The 17,805-nt window shown below is 44.9% G+C and overlaps 1 protein-coding gene and 1 pseudogene across 1 annotated transcript in view; one reads left to right on the top strand and one right to left on the bottom strand.

The window, feature by feature from the left end:
- LOC142191151 (uncharacterized) overlaps positions 1-17,805 on the top strand; it is a 1,229,165-nt gene that overhangs the window by 324,617 nt on the left and 886,743 nt on the right. The gene's annotated exons all lie outside the window — the stretch shown is intronic.
- The window catches only part of LOC142189744 (uncharacterized), a 107,792-nt pseudogene that overhangs the window by 84,834 nt on the left and 5,153 nt on the right, over positions 1-17,805 (bottom strand).

Raw genomic sequence — 17,805 nt, 5'->3', positions numbered from 1 at the left:
AGAGGTGAGATTCTCCATGCGCATTATCTCATTGACCTTCGAAATCCAGAGGGAGAGAGGGGGAGGTTCAATTTGCTGTCAGAAAAGCAGGATACATGCCAAGGTAAGCGAGGACCATGGAATCTGAGCAGGGAGCATTTAAAGACTTTTACAGGAGACTCACAGTAGTTGAGGAGAAACAGAGCCCAAGTGGTGGGAGGTCTCGGTGAGCTGGAGAGTGATCTGCTTGACCCCTTCCCAAAAGGATGACAGCGCTGGGCAAGACCAAAAAATATGGAGCATGGTGCCCTACTCTACGTCAAATCGCCAACACAGGGGGGAGGCATGGGAAAACATAGTCTTTACTCTCGTGGGGACTCTATACCAACGGAACAGGATTTTGTAGTTGGCCTCCTGGTAGCGAGAGCTGATAGAGGTAGCATGAGAGAGGCAGAAGATACGTCTTAGCTGGTCCTGGGAGAGGTAAAGGGACAAATCAGATTCCCACTTAAGCATGAATGGGGGAACAAAGTCCTGCGGGGGCTCAATCAGCAGTCGGTAGACTAGTGAGAGGGAGTGGCAAAGGGGACTGTTTCCAACACAGATCCTCTCTAGGGGAATAGGGTCAGTGCGGAACTTCATGGGAGGGGGGGGGGAGAGCGCAGGACGTGGCAGAGCTGCATCTCCCGCCATGCGTCCAGGGGAGGCAATTCAAGAGAAGCTTGAGGGCCTGAGAGCATATTCCATCCCACATCATCTCGGAGGTGACAGACAAGGAAGATCCCATGACGGTGCCAATTGCGAAAGATGCGGTCGAGCAATCCGGATGGAAAGTTAGGGTTACCTAATACCGGGAAAAGGGGAGAGTCCTTGGGAAGGAGGGCGGAGCGGACAAGACCTCTAGAGCAGATCCGGAGCGTGGGACCAATGGTTGGATGTGAGAAGAGGGACAACAAAGAGGAAGAGTCTAACCATGGGACAACCTGCAGTGGGATTGAGGAGAATGCCTGCTCAATGTAGACCCAAGGCTTGGACATGGCATGCCTACACCAGTCCACAACATGTGCCAGGTGGGTGGCCAAGTAGTAGGATTTCAGGTCTGAGAGGGATAATCCACCACAATTTTTGGGGCGGAAGAGAAGGACCTTACCCACTCGAGCAGGCCTGTCTGACCAGATAAATTGTAGTTGGGTGGAGGTGAGACACCTGAGAAAGGGCATAGGGATTTGGATGGGAAGCGTCTGCATAAGGTAGAGGAAGTGAGGCAAGATGTAGATCTCAGATGTAGCAGAGCTGATGAGTATAGGAATGAAAAAGTGCAACCTAGCACGAAACGGCTGTCGCTCAACTCAGAGTGTGCCTCCTGCCGTGCCAATGTACTTTTAACTTGGACTATGAGAAATAAAGTTTGAACTTCTACTGAGCTAACTTCCCCATAAGAGACAAACTCAAATGTTGGCATAGGATATTATTATGGAGTGCTATTCACTAAGGAGTGGGAAGAAACCCTCAAAAGGGGAAGGAAGAGTCCAAAGATACGGAGCTGACACTTGTACAGATGACACTGACTTTCCCTGCAGCTTCAGTCACAACAAGTGATGGTTCGTCCATCGATCTCTTGGAACAGCCACAACTGTCACAGATAGATCGCCCACATTTCTGTCTGGACTACAATCTACTGGCCATAGAGGTGAAGACACTCAGCCCCTGATATTACCAGCACACTGGAACTAACTGTACAGTCCTCCCTGACCCTGACAGAAGAGGAAGTATTACAGCCTAGTACGCAACGTGCAACAACAAGTTACTAATGCAGAGGATAATGCGGATATAAAGTAGAAGTACACTAAAATGTAACTTTTATTGATATACAAAAAGTAAAAAAAAAACTAAATGCCAAAGACAAAAACAATAAGAAGTGTCCACTGAACCTAACCAGCTCACACTGCTGTATGTAAACGTGTGTAAGGCTATAGAGAGTTAGAAGGTCCTAATATCTAGCTCACAAATAATGTGATATCAGTTAGGGGCGGTTCACAGCTGCACTCATTGAGTTTCTGCATTCCGCTGGGTTTCTGTCTTCAGCCCCAGCGAAACTAGACAGGGGGTAGAAACCCAGCGGTCAGTTTTAAAACCCATTCACTTGACTGGGTGACTGTCTGTGTGCGTCTTCTGCCTGTCCATGTGGAAACAGTTTTTTTAAGTTGGACATCCAGGACTTTGTGCCGAATTTTGCCTCTATCACAGCTCCTCTCACTGACCTGACGAAAGGTGGGAAGTCAGTGATAATCCACTGGACACCAGAGGCAGAGGAGGTGTTCCAGAAGCTAAAGCAAGCTCTATGCCAGCAGCCAGTGCTGATAGCCCCTGACTTTAGGAAGTAGTTCCTGGTGCAGACAGATGCCTCAAATGCAGGTCTAGGCGCGGTGCTGTCCCAGGTTGTAAATGGTGAGGAGCATCCAGTAATGTACCTGAGCAGGAAGCTGTCCCCTGCAGAGAAAAACTACGCCATTGTGGGAAGGGAATGCTTGGCCATTAAGTGGGCACTGGATGCCCCGTGGTACTACCTCCTGGGCAGAAAATTTAAGTTGGTAACTGACCGTGGCCACATGGATGAAAATGAATAAGGATAGAAATGCTAGGGTTACCAGATGGTTCCTATCCTTACAAAATTTTGTTTTCAGTGTGGAGCATAGACCAGGGAAGTTATTTGGAAATGCTGATGCTCTGTTAAGGGTCCATTGTTTGATGGCCACATACGCCCTGCTCTCTGGAGAAGGGGGGATATGTAAGCTGGTGGCTGGTGTAATACTGGAGGGGGTGTACATCTCACAAATTGCTTAGATGTGTGAGATAAAAATCCAGAGAGTTTATTTCTCAGCAAACAACTGTATTTGCTGAGCATAATTTAAGTGCCATGCACTGGGCTGGATTTTTAGGAAATGGCAGGTAGGTTGGTAGTGGGACTTGTTATTCTCATCGCCTCCAGTCCACACCTTGTAGACATTCCTGCAGGAGCCCAGCTGTGTCCAGTTGCCTTCATAGCGAGCCATAAGAAGTCTGCTCTCGTAAGAGACTGGGTCAGAGCTTGGCTGGAAAACCACAACGGAGGTTCCTATGTGAACTGGTTTCTATCATAGGTGAGGCAACCAACGTTTGTATAGTTAGAGCCCAGACGGGCAGGTGTTTATTTAGTATTTTTCTTTGCTGCTGCATGTACTGCCATCTGTTGGAGTGAATAAAACTCAACATTTTGGACTGAAACCATGGAGCCTGTTTCTATCCCAATGACCCAGCACCTCCAGATCCTGACAGTGTATTCAAGACTTTGCCTAAATACATTGCTTCAGCAAAGCTGCTTTGTTTGCCTGTCTCATTGTTTACACAGTGTTTCCATAACCATGGAACTGTGGATGATCTTATCTCTCAGTATAGGACAAGTGATGTAGCTCAATGCTCTCAGAAAGGGAGGGGTAGCTGATTTAACACAGCCAGCTGCTCTTCCAGTTATCAGGTCGGCTAATTGAATTTTGCTGATAAGGGCTGAGACAGGGAGTGTGTTACCTCTGTATGAAAACACAGACCCATCTCACCACTGGCTTTGCCTGTCTATCACAGAGTGAAATCCAGCCACAAACTTTCAGAGGAATCCAGGAAGTGAAAAGAAAATGCAGTCTGAAAGTTGGTGAGTGAGGAAGATGGGAAAACCCCTTTGAATCCCCAAGACAACCCCTTTAACCCTTCATTATATGCGAAGGGGTATATAAAGAAGGCTCGGGAGCTGAACTCACTCCATACTCGGCAGATGCCAGCTGTATAATAATAATAATACATTTTATTTATATAGCGCCAACATATTCCGCAGCGCTGTACAAATTGAAGGGTTCAAATACAGACAGATACATTACAAAGAAAGTCATTTCACACAATGGGACTGAGGGCCCTGCTCACAAGAGCTTACAATCTATGAGGTAGAGGGGATGACACAAGAGGTAGCAGGGGCGGCATTGCTTATACAGAGGTCAGACACTTTTGTAATAGAGGTGACTGTCATTACACAAACATAAAACTTTATGAGCCGTCACCTGTCGTGACCTTTAACATGTGGATGGAGCTTGGACCTATAAAGTTAGCCTGAGATAGCATCATATCATGTGGGGTAATGTGGGAGCGGGGACAGAGGAGGGTTAGATTTTGGGGATTCTAATTATAGTACGGAAGGGTTTACATTATGACATGTGATAGGCCTGCCTAAAAAGATGTGTCTTTAATTTGCGTTTGAAACTGTAGAAATTGGGAGTTAATCTGATTGTCCGGGGTAGAGCATTCCAGAGAAGTGGTGCAGCTCGGGAGAAGTCTTGTATACGAGCATGGGAGGTTCTGATAATAGAGGATGTAAGTGTTAGGTCATTGAGTGAGCGGAGAACACGGGTTGGGCAGTAGACAGAGATGAGGGAGGAAATGTATGGAGGTGCGGCATTATGGAGAGCCTTGTGGATGAGAGTAATAACTTTATATTTTATTCTATAATGAATAGGCAGCCAGTGTAGTGACCGGCACAGACCAGAGGCCTCGCTGTAGCGTCTAGCCTGATAGATGAGCCTGGCCGCTGTATTCAGAATAGATTGTAGAGGGGAGAGTTTAGTGAGGGGAAGACAGATTAGTAAGGAGTTACAGTAGTCAAATAAAACCATGACTGGCCAATTACAGATGCCATTGGTGCCAACACCGATCACAGCTGTTAACACGGTGAAATGCGACTACAGCTTCTGAAGTGCGCAGCTCTCCAGGTCGTCCTCAGAGGGTGGCGATCGGCTGCCATGACACTCAGGAGCCATTTGAAAGCTCCCAGGCTTGTCATTATATCTCTTCTCTTACACACTGCCAGAGGCATCATGTCATGTATGTTATTATTCACCACAATATATCAGTATTACAGCGATTGGTATGAAAGGTTTAAGGTACCTAGGGGTCCTGAGAATAAAAGTATAAAACAAACCACAAAAAATAAAAACGTTCTAATCGCCTCCAATGTCCAAACTATTATAGAAATATTTATGAGTGTACGAGAAGGGCTGAGAGCGAGCACTTACCTCCTCGGGTACAGCAGCCGTCTGCTCACAGGACCTGTGATGTCACAGGTGTGGGAGGAGTCACATAATCACATGACCAGGTCCTGCTGTTATCGCTTCCTCTCTGCAGTTGGTTCCAGTCCGTTCACTAGATTGGAGTTGCTGGAGGGGGGGGGGGGGGAGGAGCGATCATTCTAGATGTAACCATGGATGCAGACGCTATACTCGGTAAGGACCTTCTGACATCAGATGGTCACATGGGATTCTCTAGTCACGTGACTGGGTAGGCGTGTCTGCTTGCAAAAATATCCTTTTGCATGAAGAAAAGTTGTGTCCTGTACAATGGAGGAAGATGGAGAGATGTGCAGGGTGTAGTGTGTGGGGAGCAGTGGTGAATCTAGCCTTTCTGCTGCCTGAGGTGGACGATCAAAAGACTCCCCCCCCTCGTACTGAGACAGCAAGGGGGTTGGGGGTGCTGGCTGTAACATTACAACAAATACAATGCAGTAATACTCACAGGAGATGTCTTTCCACATTGCCTGCTTCTTCCCTTTACCATGACCACTTCTTCCAGCTGTGACTTGACTCTGTAAAGTTTGCAACACAGACATCTCAGACTCCATTATGCCCCACAGTGGACCCTTCAAGTTCTATTATGCCCCACAGTTGCACACCCACTGCTCAATGGCCTCAACAACACTGCGCTCTCCTGGTTCTCCTCTTATCTCTCAGACCGCACTTTCAGTGTATCATTTGCCAGCTCTGTTTCCTCCCCTCTTTCCCTTGCTGTTGGGGTTCCTCAGGGCTCGGTCCTAGGCCCCCTGCTCTTTTCTCTCTCCCCCATTGGACAAACCATCACCAGATTTGGCTTCAGGTACCATCTTTATGCTGATGACACCCAATTATACACATCTTCCCGTGACATCACCCCTGCACTCATACAGAACACCAGTGGCTGTCTCTCTGCTGTCTCTAATATCATGTCCTTGCTCAATCTGAAACTAAATCTCTCCAAGACTGAACTACTACTGTTTCCCCATCTAATAGATCTGTCCCTGATATATCCATTGTAGTCTCAGGCCTTACTATAACTCCTAGGCAGCAGGCCCGCTACCTCGGGGTCATGTTTGACGCACACCTTTCCTTCACCCCACATATTGAATCACTCGCACGTTCATGTCACCTCCACCTCAAAAACATCTCCAGAATACGCCCTTTCCTTACCAGAGATACACTAAAGACACTTATTGTCTCTCTGATTCATTCTCGCCTTGACTACTGTAACTCCTTACTAATCTGTCTTCCCCTCACTAAACTCTCCCCTCTATAATCTATTCTGAATGCAGCGGCCAGGCTCATCTATCAGGCTAGACGCTACAGCGATGCCTCTGGTCTGTGCCAGTCACTACATTGGCTGCCTATTCATTATAGAATAAAATATAAAGTTATCACTCTCATCCACAAGGCTCTCCATAATGCCGCACCTCCCTACATCTCCTCCCTCATCTCTGTCTACCGCCCAACCCGTGTTCTCCGCTCACTCAATGACCTAACACTTACATCCTCTATTATCAGAACCTCCCACGCTCGTATACAAGACTTCTCCCGAGCTGCACCACTTCTCTGGAATGCTCTACCCCGGACAATCAGATTAACTCCCAATTTCTACAGCTTCAAACGCAAACTAAAGACACATCTTATCAGACAGGCCGATCACAATGTCTAACGTAAACCCTTCTGTACCGTCATTAGAATCCCCAAAATGTAACCGTCCTCTGTCCCCGCTCCCACATTTCCCCACATGATATGATGCCATCTCAGGCTAACTTTATAGGTCCAAGCTCCAACCACATGTTAAAGGACATGACTGGTGACGGCTCATAAAGTTTTATGTGTGTGTAGTGACAGTCACCTCTATTACAAAAGTGTCTGACCTCTGTATAAGCAATGCCGCCCCTGCTACCTCTTGTGTCACCCCCTCTACCTCATAGATTGTAAGCTCTTGTGAGCAGGGCCCTCAGTCCCATTATGTGAAATGACTTTCTTTGTAATGTATCTTTCTGTCTGTATTTGAACCCTACAAATTGTACAGCGCTGCGGAATATGTTGGCGCTATATAAATAAAATTTATTATTATTGTTAGTAATGTGGGGTACACTGGAGGGACATGGGGTATAGTGGGGTGCTTGTTAGTAATGTGGGGTACACTGGAGGGACACAGGTTATAGCGGGATATACCATGAAAAAGCACACAAGAGGTTAAATAACCCCCCCCCCCTCCTCTCTCTTCAGTGTATTTTCCTGTCCCTATTAGTGGGCAGACATAATTATCCAGCAGAACTGGATACAGTAGAGACGAGTATGTGGGCCTTGGTCCCTCTGTTGAGGCTCCCTGGCCTATAGCGTCCACCTACCTGCGCTGCAGTCGGCTCAGCATCCTGCGTTCCATGGTAGAACACACGACAGTATTGTCACTTCTGGTTCCAGGGAAAGGAAGCAAATGGAGGGAAACTTGAAGTATTCCTATTCGTGGAATGGAGTACGCTGGTCATCGGTGGCTAGTTAAAATCTTCCCAGACCAAGAGGCTGTCGTCTCAGGTAGGGCCATCTGTGTCTGTGTGTTATGATGCCTGGAGATGAGTCCTCTAGAGGGGTGTATGAGCTTGGCGTACCCCCAGCCCCAATGAGTAATCTGGTAATGGGGTTTTACATGGTATGTTTATGGGAGTTCTTATATCCCTTTATTGTCAGGTATTTAAAGGGGAGAAGAAACTAAAGATGTGTCTTCTAAGAAAATGTCTGTATTTAAAAAATGTGCCATCTATGAGAAGAAACTTTCTTCCACATCTAATAAATCCCTGTCAGCCTTGCACTGAGAAAATAAAGAGGAACAGCTGTCATTAATGGAGGATCTTAAAGGGATGGTTCGGCAGGAGATCCAGTCCTCCATAGCTTCTTTTTCTCATAGCTTTGCCTCTGCTGAGCCACGACCTGCGGCCAAAGAAAGGAAGTTAATGATAGAGCCAGATTCAGAAAGTACTGATGTCTATGTCCCATCTGTGTCCGAAGATTTCATGGAGGAAAGGGAATTACCTGGACCTTCGGATATGGAGGATAGAAGATATTATCTCTCATTCGCATTTACTCAGGAGCTTCTTTTTGCTGTTAAAAGCACCAGGAACATGGATGATGTTCAGGAAAAGCAAACGGTTCATGATGAGGTGTTTGAAGGGCTTAGGCCAAAGAAAGATTAGTTTTCTTGCATTCATGAAAATTTAGAGAGTCTTATTCAGGATGAGTGGCTACATCCGGAAAGGTGGCTAAAGTGGGGGTGGGGGGGGACACGCTTCCTTTGAAGACTCATCACAACTTAAAGACTCGCTGGGAATGCTCTTCAGCCCTGTTACAAGTTAACATTGGGGCAATGTGTGCCAAGGTCTATTTATAGATGGCTAGACCAACTAGAGATCCATCTTAGAGAAGGCACCTCTACGGAAGACATCTTATCCTCCACCCCGCTACTACAGAAGGCCACAGGCTTTTTAGCAGATGCTTCTAGATCTGAGGTCCTCTGAAATAGAACCCACCAGGCGTTATGGCTGAAAATGTGGGCTAGTGACAATGTCCAAGCAGAAGCTGTGAGCTATTCCCTTCCAGGGAGAGGAAGTGTTTGGCCCTGATTTAGATTTGTTGCTTGAAAAAGGTTTAGATAAAAGGAAGTCACCTCCAGAACCAAAGCTTTCAAAAATCAAACAGTTGTTTTGTCCCTTTCAAGGATAGAATAATGGATACAAAACCAAGGGTAAGACAGGAAGATGGAGTTTCCCTAAGGGGAGCAGGGGAGAAAATATCCTCTTCAACCCCAATAAACAGTCCAGGGACAAACAATGACATCAGGAGGATAGGAGGTGGGTTGTCCAAGTATGCCATACCCTGGAGGGAAGTAACATTCAACCTGTACATCCTAAATTCCATAGCAAACGGCTTCAAAATATAGTTTTCAACCTATCCCCCAGGAGTGTCGTGATTTCATCCATTCCATCTCCTACACTTCACCTGGCTTTGATAGAAAGTGTCTAGAAACTTCTGTACATGGAAGTAGTTTGTCCTGTTTCCCCCTTAGAAAGAGGAGAAGGTCATTATTCCCGCCTGTTTATGGCGTAAAAAAAAAAAGCCAAGTGGGGCGTACAGAATAATTGTAAACATGAAACCTTTAAACATATATATAGTTTGTCATCGTTTCAAGGTGGAGTCAGTAAAATCCACAATTCGCCTGCTACGGCAGGACCATTTCATGGTCACCATCAACCTTCAGGATGTATATTATCAAATCCCTATTCATCCTCTCTACCAAAAATTTTTAAGGTTTGCAGTCCAGCATGAGGGGTGGGGGACAAACCTCATTTTCACTTTGGGGCCCTCCCCTTTGGAATATGATCAGCCCCAAGGCTATTTACAAAGGTGATGGTGGAAGTAGTAGCTTTCCTAAGGAAACAAAATTTGATAGTGGTCCCCTATCTAGACGGCCTCTTGGTAGTAGCTCAGTCTTTTTCTTCTTCTTCAACATCAGGTTCAAATAGTGGGTCAGACTTTACAAAAAATAGGATGGGTCATAAATTGGTCAAATAGAGTTTCCAGGTTTTGCAAGGTTTTCTGGGAATTCTGCTTGATTCCCATCTACAGATGTAGACGACACAGAAGGAGTAATAAAACTTAACCTATACTAATATAAATTACAAGAGAATGAAAATATAGAGTAGGTGATGGCATATAGGAAGTGATTTATACAACTCAGAGTAAAACCGGGGGATAAAATAACTCCACCCACTCGGCTCCTATTCACATACCCCTCTTATACTGATATGTATTCTTGGGAAGATATAACTCAATAATGATTGATGAGTCATAAATAAGACGTGGGACCTCTTAAGGGCTGTTGCACCCATAGAAATTCAAGTTGGATCCCTGTTTAGATCGCTGTAGGCACGCTGAGCATACCAATAAAAGCCCCTATATACATCTCACATTCAGTTGTAAGTAAGTGGGAGATACGGCGTTTCTAAAATAAGCTCCGCTCAACGTGTTTCATTGCTAATGTCTAAGCATCACAGGTCATCAGGAGGAAAAAAAGATTCCACCCCAAAGAAAACAAAAGAGTTGCGGTTAGAACTACATTACCAGTGCTCCAGATGGTAGAGCATGGTACAGTGTAGTATGCCGCCGAGCGTGGGGTCTGTTCGCTTTTTATCTCCACATACCACGCCCCTGTGCCGCTCATCACCTGGCATGGCGCAATGCTATAGGTCTTGCCCACTCAATACGTCAGGGGTGTAAGGATAGCAAAAACCGGCCTATAGAGACCCTGCTCTCTCACTGTACAGCGAAAACTACACAGTGAAAATCATAAGCGACCAACTAAGTTGTTCCAACAATAACGAGATATTAGCTTCACCATGCCAAAGGATAAATTTACCTTTATCAATTAGAATAATTTAGCTTCACAAAAAAGCCCCGAAAAATAGAATCCCTTGTGCCCAAGGCGTATGGATACATCTCCCATGTAATAGGAGTCAATAAACAGCAGTAAGTATTAGGATCCATACAAAGCGCACAGTCTGAATTCACCCCAAGATATGATGGATGAGGTAAGTATACTTCCAAAATCATAATGGGAATGAACAGTGCAATATGTATATAAGTGCAAGCTCTGATCAAAGCAAGAAATTACAGGTATATGGCTCCCATACCAATAAGATAAAAGTGGTGAAGTATGACATGCCTTCCTATCAACTCCAGGGCGGATTCATCCTTCCTATTTATTCTTGGCTCACATTCACATTGGTGCTGGCTATTACCTTATGCGTGCTGGCTTTTTCTCTTGCTGTTTATTCTTGTATTCTGATTCTTGACCTCTGGCTTTTCCTATTGACTACTCTTTTGGATATCGATTTTGACACTGCATTGCTCGACTGTTACTGACCCCTGGCTAGCTGACCTCCCTTTGTTGTTGGTTGTCTTGTCTGCATTTTTTGTGTACGTATATAGGAAGGGATTGTCTCCAAGTTGTCGCTTATCATGTAGGATAGGACCAGCAAGCAGGAAGGGAGTTTCAGACCAGGGCTCACTATCTCTTGTGCCCCTTCCTCCAGGGTTCAGCAGCTACTGGGGAATTGTTGTTCTAGCAATTCCCTAACACTACCTTAATGTCAGTAAGATAATATCTACCTGCTCTAGAATTTACATAAAAACAGAACAAACCATGAATAACTCGTCCTGGTGTCTATAGGAAAAAAGAAAAAAAAAAAAAGGAACCAAAAATCAGAACTTCACACAAGCAACATTAAGAAAGACGGACAACATGTAATGACAGATCATAGATGTCTTATCTATCAGTACTATCTTTTAGAGGCTAGCATGGAGCCAGAATTATTTCCTGTACCCTTCTCACAATGGCTTTGGACTTAGTCTTGAGACTCTAACCCAAGGCCCCGGGGATACCGCCCCAATGTTAACTCTATGGACCCTACAAATAAAATTATAGTCCCATAAGTTACATACAAACTCAAGCATTTGATTTACTTTGATTCAAACAATCCAGATGTCCAGAATCCCCCAATGACTATTCAGAATTCGTCACTCCACCCCAATTATGTTGGACTGGCCTCTTTTTACGGCAATTCAGATGGAGGTCTTTTAATACAGGAAGGCCGAGGTGTTTATTACCCGGTCTCCAATGCACCTTCAGTCCAGTCTAGGATCGTTCAGGAGAGATTGAATTCCGGCTCGAAGGACCAACAATGTGAGGAGAATTCACAAACCCTTAAAGAGGTTGTCCTATAACAAGGATCCTATCTATACTGCTAGTTTATGTGGATTTAAGACTTTTCCTAAATACATTGATTTATCAAAACTGCTTTGTTTGGCCACTATCTTAATTTATTCACTTCATTGTTGACACTGCGTTTCTATGGCCACTGGGCTTATCTGCTCATTTCCCAAGTGACTTACCTGCCTGCTCTCGGGGAAGGGGGGGGTAAGGGGATGACAAGCTACGGAACTCCTAAGATAGGGGAGGGGGAGGTGAGAGCTTCGGGATTACTGTGCTGTCTATCTTCAGTTTTTCCACTTATCAGCCGGTTTAATTGAATTTGGCTGATAAGGGCTGAGATAAGGAGTCCGTTACCTCTGTATGTAATGCAAGCTGACTCAAATCCAGCTCTGCTACATCAGTTTCCACATCAGCTTCATACTGTGGTAATGCATAGCAGAGCAAGTGAAACCCCGCCCAATGTGCCGAGAAATTCAGGAAGTGAAGAGAGCACAGAGCCTTCAGGCTGCAGAACAAGAGTTATGGGAATACCCCTTTAACAAATCTAGGACATCAGGCTTGTCTGAAACAAAGTAAAATTAGTTTTGTTAACAAATAGAGACAACACCTAGCGTGCCATCCAGCGTGTTGTCTGCACATTATCAGTCTTCAGGAGTTTTTATAATAAATCAGTCATATGACTTTTTTGGTTAACATTAGAGATGAGTGAGTAATATTTGATTGAGTAGGTATTCGACTGAATACTTTTGTATTCTAAATACTCGTACTCGGTTGAATACCACGCGGTAAACGCAGTAAAAATTTGATTTCCCTCCCATCTTCCCTGGCGCTTTTTTTACACCAATAACTATGCAGGGGAGGTGGGACAGGAACTAGGACAACGTAGGCATTGGAAAAAAAACATATACAGTCATTGGTGGGCTAAATCAGTAGTAGCAGCAGCAAAAATAATACTACTAGGACTTGGGCGTGTTAGATGCCACCAGGCATGCTTCTCCTGCTGTCCCAGTTGCATTCCAAAGGTGTTGGCATCATTTCCTGGGGTTTCATTGTGGACTTGGTGACTCCAATTGGTCGAATTTTTGTTTCCCTGAAACGAGCATGTTTTCCCATAGACTATAATGGGATTCGATATTCGATCGAATAGTCGAATATTGAGGTCTACTCGAATCGAATTTAGAATTTTCGAATATTTCACTACTCGCTCATCTCTAGTTAACATTTTAAAAATACAGAAGTAATATGCCGACATCTTAAAAGATTAAATAAACTGCTGACCACCTAGACAGAAACTTGAACAGGGAAGTGTCTTCCCTGTCATACAATTAGCATAATTTTAGCATTTGTCTGGGTCAAATGCTGATCAAATATCAATAATGAAAAATATACAATTTATGTCATATAATGTAAAAACTATCCTAACAAATCTCCTGGTAGACGGCTGCACTTTTTACGACCCGATCTTTGCGCTCTCGGCCTGTTAGGTTCAGGCGTGGAGTGTCCGGGCAGCATTTGGCGCATGAATCACCTGATGCGCTGCAGGGGAGTGTTCACACTAGGCATGCGGTTTCTGCAGCAGCACTCAAGCATGGATCACATGATGAGTTGCCTTGTGGATTAGTGCCTGTTGTGTCTTGGCCTCTGCAGGGGTTAAGTCCCCTGTTGTACTGAGGGCTATTACAGGCTGTGGGCGGTTCTGAGACCTGCTCTTCCTACTTAGATCTGCTGGGCATGTTGTCTGATACCGGTCTTAAATCTTCAGTGCCTGGTCCCAGACATGGTCTGTCTGACTGAAGCCTGCAATATCATCTGCATCTGAGCCCTGGCCCATCCAGTCCTTGTTGCCTGTTCACACTATCCAGATTTGAGTATTGAGCTCCTTCTCCAAACATAGTGTTTAGAGATGAGCGAACACCCAAATGTTCGAAGTTCGAAATCCTATTCGAACAGCCGCTCACTGTTCAACTGTTCGAACGGGTTTCGAACTCCATTATAGTCTATGGGGAGCATATACTCGTTAAGGGGGAAACCCAAATCCGTCTCAGGAGGGTCACCAAGTCCACTATGACACCCCAGGAAATGATACCAACACCCTGGAATGACACTGGGACAGCAGGGGAAGCATGTCTGGGGGCATAAAAGTCACTTTATTTCATGGAAATCCCTGTCAGCTTGCGATTTTCGCAAGCTAACTTTTTCCCATAGGAATGCATTGGCCAGCGCTGATTGGCCAGTCTTCAGAATTCGGCCAATCAGCGCTGGCTCTGCCGGAGGAGGCGGAGTCTAAGATCGCTCCACACCAGTCTCCATTCAGGTCCGACCTTAGACTCCGTCTCCTCCGGCAGAGCCAGCGCTGATTGGCTGGAGACTGGCCAATGCATTCCTATGGGTATGCGGTGATGCAGCCGAGCTGAGCGAGTGCACACACTCACCACTGCTGTTCAGAGACTCAGCAGTGTTGAGCCAGTTCTGCTCAACTACACCATGTGCTGGTCGGCTCTGCTGTGCGAGCTCGGCACACACTCAGCTCTGCTGATTCTGTATACTGATTCTGTATACTGGCCAATCAACGCTGGCCAATGCCAGCGGTGATGCAGAGCTGAGTGTGTGCCGAGCTCGCACAGCAGTGCTGACCGGCACACGGTGTAGTTGAGCAGAACTTGCTCAACACTGCTGAGTCTCTGCACGTCTTCTTTATCTCATTCGGCCAATCAACGCTGCTCAATGCATTCCTATGGGAAAAAGTTTATCTCACAAAAAACACAATTACACACCGGATAGAGCCCCAAAAAGTTATTTTTAATAACATTCCCACATAAATAAAGGTTAGCCCTAGCTATCCCTGCCTGTACATCTATCCCTGTCTCATAGTCACAAAGTTCACATTCTCATATGACCCGGATTTGAAATCCACTATTTGTCTAAAATGGGGGTCACCTGATTTCGGCAGCCAATGACTTTTTCGGATTTTTTTCAATGCCCCCGTTGTCGTAGTTCCTGTCCCACCTCCCCTGCGCTGTTATTGGTGCAAAAAAAAGCGCCAGGGAAGGTGGGAGGGGAATCAAATTTTTTTGGCGTTTGCCACGTGGTTTCCGTATGGAATCGAACATCTCAAACAGCCTGATATCCGATCGAACATGTGTTCGATAGAACAGTGTTCGCTCATCTCTAATAGTGTTCAGGGTGCAGTGAACCCTAGGTCATTTTTGCTGTTTGGAGGTTTGGATTTTTTGTTAAGTTTTTTTGTGTGTGATACTAAGTTCTGTTTTTCCCTATCCCTTTGCTTTAGTTCAGTTTTCCCGTGTTTCACATTTATTTCCTCCTCTATACTTTGTGTTCCTCATATTCACCGTGTCCAGTCGGACACCTGGGCGGGGCTTTTTCTGTATCTGCTTCTCCTTCATAAATGTGAAACTAGTCAGGAGTTTCTGTTTCATATTAGGTTAGTTATTAGAGATGAGCGAACACTGTTCGGATCAGCTGATCCGAACAGCACACTCCCATAGAAATGAATGGAAGCACCTGTGACGCTGACTTTGCCGGCGGCGTCACAGGTGCTTCCATTCATTTCTATGGGAGCATGCTGTTTGGATCGGCTGATCCGAACAGTGTTCGTTCATCTCTATTAGTTATCTCTCTGGCTGTGTCCGCGCCCACTCAGGCTAGTTAATCGGGCCCACAGCTACTTCTAGTTGTGCCAGGCAGGGTATAGGAGTATCCACACTAGTATTCGAAACTGCTCATACTTCTGCTTTTTGTATGTTTTTTTTCATTAACCTGACTGAGAAGTCATCAGTCAGGGGCCAGTCTATGGTCAGAGTTCCCCAGACCATAACAGCACTGACTTGATAAAACACAGTGCTGCACCAGCAGATGACAAGGCTCCCCAAACCATCAGTGATTGTGGAAACTTCACACTAGACCTCCAGCAGCTTGGATTGTAGACAGCGGCCTCTCCGCTCTTCTCCAGACTCCGGGACCAAACAAATGAAATGAAACATTTACTTTCCCATGAAAACACCTTTCACCACTGAGAACAGTCCAGTTCTTTCTCTCCTTGGCCCAGGTAAGAGGCTTCTGGTGTTGTCTTTTAGTCATGAGTGGCTGACACATGGAAGCAACACTTGTAGCCCATGTCCTGGATATGTCTGTGTGTGGTGACTCTTGATCCTCTGACTCCAGGCAGTCGACTTCTTGTGAATCTACCCACAATTTTGAAATGGCCTTGTCTTAACAATCCTATCAAGGCTGTGGTTATCCCGGTTGCTTGTGCACCTTTTTCTACCACACTCTTTCCTTCCACTCAACTTTCCATTAATATGCTTAGATACAGCCCCGTGCGAACAGCAGCTTCTTTAGCAATAACCTTTTGTGGCTTCCCCTCCTTGTGGAGTGAGTCAATGATGGACCTTCTGCACATCTGTCAGGTCAGCAGTCTTCCCCATGATTGTGTCGCTTACTGAACCAGACTAAGGCTGAGGACCCACATTGCAGAAATGCAGCTTTTTTTGTTGCAGATTTCGCTTCAGTTTTTTGAGCCAAAGCCAAGAATGGCTACAAAAGGAATTAGAAATATATAGGAAGCTCTTTTACTACTTCTGCTCAATCCATTGCTGGCTTTGGCTCAAAAACCACATCAAAATCTGTAACAAAAAAAGCTACGTTTCCGCAACGTGGGGCCTCAGCCTAAAGGACATTTTTATATGCTCACGAAGCTTTTGCAGCGGTTTTGGGCTAATTATTCTAATTTTCTGACATAATGACTTTTAGGTTTCGTCTTGGCTGTAAGCCATAATCATCAACATTAAGACAAATGAAGTTCTCTCTGTTATGACTCAAAACAATATATGAGTTTCACGTTTTCAATTGAATTATTAAAAAACAAAGACTTTTTGATGATATTCTAATTTATTGTGATGCACTTATAGAACCCACAGATACATAACCTCACTTTGAAAACTACACCCCTCAAGGGATTTATCAGGCAGTGTATCGAGTATTCTTAACCCTTGAATGTTGCATTAATTTAATTTCCAAAAAGTAATCCGCAGCTGATAATAAAAAGTGCAAATTAAAATTTTTCCATAGATACGCTATTTCAGTGCCTGATATGTTGTGCCATCTTGTGTCAGCAGAGAAACACACTCCAAACACTGTTAGGCAGGTATCCCAGGCACAACAGTTTTTGGAGCATTTGTCTCTGATACAAACCGGGTACAACAAATTACTCACTGAAATGACGTATTCCCGGAAAAATTGTCATTTTCACCTTTCACCATCAGCTGCGTATTCATTTCTGGAAAATTAATTAATGCTACAGTTGGGAGTTAAACATGCTCACTGTGCAGATAACACCCGCTCCTGATGCTGCCCGTGGTATTCAGTGTCACTAACAAACACTTTAGATGCTGCGGTCACAGCATCGTAAGGGTTAAACAGAGGGGATTGGTGTTATCACTGTTGCAACTGGAGCCTGTCTGTCAGATACAGCTGGACTCCCACAGTGATCACACGTGCTCCAATTCTGAGCATGATCGATCATCATCACGTACATGTAGGTGGGGATGCAGAAGCTACCCACATTCTCTCTCAAACATGTACGTGAAAGTGTATGTAGGGGTTAAAGTAAAATTAATAAGTTAACCTAAAAAAAACCTGTGATTGTCAATTCCTTCATAATATCTAGAGGGGTCAAGGACTTCAAGTTGAAAATTCATTTACAACCCGCTTCTCCCCTGTGTGTCTCCTTTGATGTTGAACAAAATGTGATTTCTGAATAAAACATTTCCCACATTCTGGGCATGAATATGGCTTCTTCCCTGAGTGAATCCTTTGATGTTGAACAAGATGTGATTTCTGAGTAAAACATTTCCCACATTCTGGGCATGAATATGGCTCCTCCCCATTGTGAGCTCTTTCATGTTT

The sequence above is a fragment of the Leptodactylus fuscus genome, chromosome 1, assembly GCF_031893055.1.
Source record: "Leptodactylus fuscus isolate aLepFus1 chromosome 1, aLepFus1.hap2, whole genome shotgun sequence".
Classification (NCBI taxonomy): Eukaryota; Metazoa; Chordata; class Amphibia; order Anura; family Leptodactylidae; genus Leptodactylus; species Leptodactylus fuscus.
The sequence above is the reverse complement of the archived record's forward strand: the minus strand, read 5'-3'. Positions and strand labels throughout refer to the sequence as shown.